This window comes from Rhinopithecus bieti, unplaced genomic scaffold, assembly GCF_001698545.2.
Source record: "Rhinopithecus bieti isolate Rb0 unplaced genomic scaffold, ASM169854v2 scaffold_13349, whole genome shotgun sequence".
In the NCBI taxonomy this organism is placed as follows: domain Eukaryota; kingdom Metazoa; phylum Chordata; class Mammalia; order Primates; family Cercopithecidae; genus Rhinopithecus; species Rhinopithecus bieti.
Window position 1 is genome coordinate 3,065,444 of NW_016807772.1, and position 6,466 is coordinate 3,071,909.

Here is a 6,466-nt window from a genome sequence, read left to right on the forward strand (position 1 = left end):
GAGTCTCGCTCTGTCACCCAAGATTTAAAGCACTGGCCAGATCTTAGCTCAATGCCAGCTCAGCCTCCCAGGATCACACCATTTTCCTGCCTCAGCCTCCCGAGTAGCTGGGACTACAGGCGCCCGCCACCTCGCCCGGCTAGTTTTTTGTATTTTTTTTTAGTAGAGACGGGGTTTCACCGTGTTAGCCAGGATGGTCTCGATCTCCTGACCTTGTGATCCGCCCGCCTCGGCCTCCCAAAGTGCTGGGATTATAGGCTTGAGCCACCGCGCCCGGCCTGGCAATAATCTTAAACTCCATTTCAACTTTAATCAGAAACCATAAGGTGGTTAAAGAAAATGTAATTTCTATAATTACCAAAGCTGTTACGCAGATTTTTTTTCTTTCCAGTGCCAGCAGAAAAATGGGTTACACAGATTTTGATAGATTTTCAAAAGCATTAGGTGAACTGATTCACACTAATCAACATAGCAAGGAACTGATTTATACATAACTATGCTCATTTATCTGTTATAAGGAGAACTGTCAAACTGATCAAATTCTTAGAAGCAAAGAATGGTTTTGCTTTGCCAAGACCTCAGACATCATCTAATCTAATCCATTCAGATTCCAAAGAAAAGGAAAATGGTAATCACAGAGTTTAAGAATTTTTTAGTATACTCCTGTATGGATCAGAGAATGCACTCTGGAAGGCTGGCCTAATCTGAATGCCTGGCAAGAAGAATATCCCTATTATGAAAAAAGACAAATCATATAATTAAGATTATCCAATTCCTTTTGGTTTGAATCTGTATTAAACAATATTCTAAATTTTCATTTGGTTCTCTGGATAGATTTCCCTACTAGAAGAAAACAAGCTGACTAATCCATGTAAGTATCCTGGACTGTTTGTAGCCTGTGTTAATAAACCACTAATCTGGCTTATACATTGATCTTTAGTGGTACAGATATCAACTCATGGAGTCTAATCCCTCATGACTTTTTTTTTTTTTTTTTTTTTTTTTTAATGAGACAGAGTCTTACTCTGTAGCCAGGCTAGAGTACAATGATGTGATCTCGGCTCACTGCAACCTCCGTCTCCTGGGTTCAAGCGATTCTCCTGCCTCAGCCTACTGAGTAGCTGGGACTACAGGCACACGCTACCACGCCCAGCTAATTTTTGTATTTTTTGTAGAGATGGGGTTTCACCATGTCAGTCAGGATGGTCTCGATTTCTTGACCTCATGATCTGCCCGCCTCAGCCTCCAAAAGTACTGGAATTACAGGCATGAGCCACCCTGGTATTTATTTTTTTTGAGACAGAATCTCACTTTGTCACACAGGTTGCAGTGCAGTGGCATCATCTCGGCTTATTACAAACTCCACCTCCTGGGTTTAAGTGATTCTCGTACCTCAGCCCGCCAAGTAGCTGGGACTACAGGTGCACGCCACCACACCAGGTTAATTTTTGTATTTTTAGTAGAGAAGCGCTTTGCCATGTAGCCCAGGCTGGTCTGGAACTCCTGCCTAAGCAATCTGCCTGCCTCAGCCTCACAAAGTGTTACCATGACAGGCACGAGCCACTGTGCCAGGCCCCTCATGACTTTTAAAAAACGATTAAAAGAAATAGAATTTTGGTAAAACAGTAAAAATGGACAGAATTTTGAATCGTATGCGTCAATTAAATAAAGCAGTATTCTTAGCCATATGAAACAAATTTTTAAAAATTATTTATTCTGACCGGGCATGGTGGCTCATGCCTGTAATCCCAGCACTTTGGGAGGCCGAGGAGGGTGGATCACCTGAGGTCGGGGGTTCAAGAGCAGGATGATCAACATGGCAAAACCCCGTCTCCACTAAAAATACAAAATTAGCGGGGCATGGTGGCACCTGCCTGTAATGCCAGCTACTTGGGAGGTTGAGGCAGGACAATCGCTTGAACCCAGGAGGCAGAGGTTGCAGTAAGCTGAGATCGTGCCATGTTGCACTCCAGCCTGGGCAACAAGCATGAAACTCCATCTCCAAAAAAAAAAAGAATTATTTATTCTGAGTAGGTAATGTTCATATGGTTCAAAATTAAATCTGTTGTAACAAGGTATACATGAGAAGTTTCACTCCAACCCCTTCCTTATCTACTTTGCTATCCCCTACTTTGCTTCCACACAAGCAACCCGTTTTCTTGTACATCCTCCCAGCTACAAGTACATATACATATATTCTAATAATTTTGTCTTTCTAAATGCAATAGAATACCATACATACTATTAACACCTGGTTTTTTTCACTTAATTAAACCCAGTATATCTAGAATACCTAAAAAGTAGAATCTCAAAGTAATGTTGGACCAGAGGATCTTTTAGGGTTACCATTTAATCTCCTAGCCCAAAAGTTATTAGGGCAGCCTTTACCCTTAATCTCAACCAGGACAGGTTCTGCTCACACATTTATTAAATGAAAATCAGTGTCTACTCGTTCTAGTTCCTGGACTTAAGGAGTTCAAAGTTTAATAAGGCACAGCCAGACTAACAGTGATTTGCTGCTGCTCCCTGCTGTATCCTTGACTCCTAGAATAGCAGCCTCTCAATGAATATTAATTGAATGAATGAGTAACTCTCCACACAGGCCTCTCTTTTTGAGATGAAGACTTCTGTGTAAACAGCTTTAGTTCAGATTGCCAATCACAGTATTTTTGCAGTGATTGACCAGAATACCATCAGATTTTTTTTTTTTTTTTTTTTTTGACACAAGGTCTCACTCTGTTGCCCAGGCTGGAGTGCAATGGCACAAACTGGGCTCACTGCAGCCTCTGCCTCCCAGGTTCAATCGATTCTCCCACCTAGCCTCCCAAGTAACTGGGACTACAGGTGTCCGCCACTATGCCCAGCTAATTTTTGTATTTTTTGGTAGAGACGGGGTTTCACCATGTTGGCCAGGCTGGTCTCAAGCTCCTGACCTCAGCTGATCCACCTGCCTCAGCCTCCCAAAGTGCTGGGATTACAGGCGCAAGCCATCGCACCTGGCCAAGTTCTTTTCCTGAGTTACCTAAAGAACTTCAGCATGTTTCCCCGGAGTTACTTCTTATCTGCCTTGATTGTGAGACCACATTTCAACTTGCTTTACATACATCAGCTGGGGTAGACTACTAATGGCCGGTGAACCTGTATCATAGAACTGGATGTGTTTTACACAAGCTTTATTTGGGGTATTCTCGCCTTGCTATTTCCCATGAAATAAGGCTTATAGATGACAACAGGAAAATCAATGAAGAGGCTGATGTATGATCTGTGCAAGTCCAAATAAATGGTCACTTGGAAGTTTCAATAAAATCTTCAATAAGCTTTAACATGGAGTTTGACATAGTGTTAGTGACACATCTCGCATGACACAGATGTCTTCCAATTCCATTTTCTCTTTTTTTTTGAGACGGAGTCTCACTCTGTCACAAGGCTGGAGTGCAGTGGCACCGTGTTGGCTCACTGCAACCTCCGTCTCTTGGGTTCAAGCAATTCTCCTGCCTCAGTCTCCTGAGTAGCTGGGATTACAGCCACCCACCACCATGCCTGGCTAGTTTTTATATTTTTAGTAGAAATGGGGTTTCACCATATTGGCCAGGCTGGTCTCGAACTCCTGATCTCAGGTGATCCACCCACTCAGCCTCCCAAAGTGCTGGGATTACAGGTGTAAGCCACCGTGCCCAGCCCCATTTTCTATTTCTACTTTTATATACCCTCTGGCACTCTTATTCTGCTGTCAGAGACGTGGGAATGTCTCCTTATTAAATGAGTTATTTTGAAATGAGTTTTTACCTCTGTATTTTGGGAGAGCCACAACAAACCAAACCATTCCAAAACTACTCTTCATGTAAAATTTCATAAATTCAAATAAACATTCCAACCCAGAAGGGTTCACTAACAAATAACAAATGCCCTACTACAATCTAAACAGAAAATAATCCTTCTAGCCCCAGCTCTCTACAGCATACTTTGCATAGGGTACCCAGGAGCTAATGATAGGCATTATAGTTGGATACATCAGCTTCACACATTTTAATCATTTCTAGAAATTAAACAGTAAAAGATGCCTGAATAGAGAAAAATATTTAATCAGTAAGAAAGCCGGTATTAATTTTATGTCTAAGGGTTATCATGTAAAGCTGTGGAAGTAAACAAGAAGGAAGATGGATTATGCTTATCCAGTTAATAGATTTTGTTAGAAAAAGGAGTACAGCAATGGGAGAAGAAATGAGATCTTTTCAACCAGGGTTGTCTACCCCTTACCTTAAACTGGATCCTGGCCACTAACAAGCACATCTCAGAGCAGACAGTCAGCTCTTTGATTTCCAGAATCCCCCTGAAGAAAGACTACTATTCTCCATTTGTTAGGGGATTTGAAGAAAATCAAAGGCTCACTGTGTCTTTGAGGACTGTCATAGACAGCTACCGCTCTGTATGCCCATGAATAGATCCCTACTAGCGACCTCCTCTTTTCTCCATACTAGAATTCATAACCCTACTAAGTTATCTTCCTGTATATTTATAGGACGTATAATTTTTCAAGATCTCACACAAACATGGTCTCCCGAGGCACCCAGGAAAGGCCTTCCCCGACGTCAAACAGAGCAATTCTATGGTGTGGGGGTCCAACAATGGATTCCAGGACGTCCCAGATAGATATCACGATAGTCTCAGGATTTTGCTCTCGAGAGGGCTTTCTGGCTTCGTTTCTATTTGGTTTCTTAAGAGAGGCGGCATGAGAAAAGCTGGAGCCCCTCAGGTGAGCAGACTCTTAAACACAAACAAAAGACTACGACTCTGCGGCCAAAATGTGGTCCCCAACGAGAGAACCGCTTCCTGTGGTGGGGGTTCGGCTTTGCAGGCGGCAGGGAAATCTCATCCAAGTCAGGAAAGTGGGTAAAAGCAGAAAGAGAAGGGGCTGGAAGACTCACGAGTCTTGAATAAGAAGCCCAGGCTACCCCATCCCCAGGACAGCAGTTCCAAAATGCGGTTCCCGCCCTAAAGCCCGAAGAGACGAAGGTCGTGAGTCGGGAAGCCCTGGACCCAGCGCAGCGAGCAACCGGGAGCAGCGCACACCCCAGCCCCCCTCCCTCCACATCCCGCCCAGATCTGGATCATCCCGCACGGGCGGCGGGGCCAGCCTGGGAGCGGCGCTTACCCACTTCCCAGCAGCAAGCACAGGGACCGCTCTTATCCCGATCGTTCGGACAGCACCTTCCTACGGGCCGCGCTGCCGCAGCTTCTCCACCCGCGCCCAGCTCCGTCTGAGCTCCCTCTCGGCGCACGCCCCTCCCTCAGGCTGCCACGCGCTACACCCCTGAGTCCCGGGCCTCAGCCCGTATTTAAAGGCTTCTGCCTGAGAAGGCGGAGGCTTCATTCCCCCGCAGCCAGGCCCTCCTGGACTCTGCCCTCAGCCGCTTCCTAGCTCCCCCTCCCGCTACACAAGGCCCAGGGCCGGGTCCCTATTTCCTTCAGGGCCCAGGGGCGGGGAGACGGGGGCTGGTCCTGGCGGGGAGGGCCTGCCCCGCCCCTGACCGAGCTAGGCAAATCCGCTTGGGCCAGCTCAGCCGCTCCGCCCCTACCGCGAGCGGCGCTGGGCGGGACTGTGTGCGTGGCGCGTCCGCTGGACCAGGGGAGTAGGGCAACCGAAGGTGTAGGCCCTTTGCTCGCCTACCCCGCGGTTGTGGGTAGCGGAGGGGTCAAGACTTGTTGTCTAGCAGCCGTCTCCCCGCCGCCCTGTCCTGGCCGAAGCAAAGGCCGCGTGCGGTCCGCGTCTGCCAGGTTTCAGGGCTGCGCGGGTACTGGGTGGGCGGTGGGCCGGGCGACCGGAAGATCCTGGCCGCCTTTCCGGTCCCCTCAGCACCCTGGAGCGCCGCCCTCGGGTTTCGGTCCCCTGGATTCTGCAGGTCGGTCCCGGCGGCGGATTATCCTCGCCCACAACCTCGAGGCCCCTGGGTCAACCACGCCCTCCGGGCAGGCAACCCAAGGTTTAGTCAGATTCCTCCAGACCCATCGCTTCTGGGAAAGAGGTGCCTCCCGTCAGGAGGATGCTGAGTTCCTCATGACTGGACCAGTGAGTGTCCACACCCTGGTCCCTGGCGGGAGAGGCGGGACCCCCACGCCCTCCCGGCGCTCTTTGCGGAGATGTTCCTCAGGCCCAGTCCGGGATTTGGGATGTCTGTGCATGCTGTGGAGCAGAGTATGCAACATGTAAGTGCCGTGCGTGAGGAAGAGTACAATTAACCTGTGGAGCCTGCTCATTTTTAATGTGGAGGGCAGTTCTGTTCCTTTCTTTCGCCGCTTCGAGGTCATTTTAAGTAAACCTCAAATCTAAGATATAAGAAAAAAAGCCAGGCATAGTCATGGCCTTTTATTTCCCTCATTAAGGATTACATCAGGTGACGTAAGCCATTTTAACATACATCATGAAGAAAATGATTAGTAATTTATAAAGGCACATGAAAATACCATG

General features: G+C 47.3%; 1 protein-coding gene across 1 annotated transcript in view; it reads right to left on the reverse strand.

Moving 5' to 3' along the window:
* Positions 1 to 5,488, reverse strand: part of UGDH (UDP-glucose 6-dehydrogenase) — a 30,272-nt gene extending 24,784 nt beyond the window's left edge. The window contains exon 1 of the mRNA XM_017883764.1: positions 5,153 to 5,488. The gene's annotated coding sequence lies outside the window, so the exon portion shown is untranslated. The remainder of the gene's footprint in view (positions 1 to 5,152) is intronic.
* Between the last annotated feature and the right edge of the window lie 978 nt (positions 5,489 to 6,466).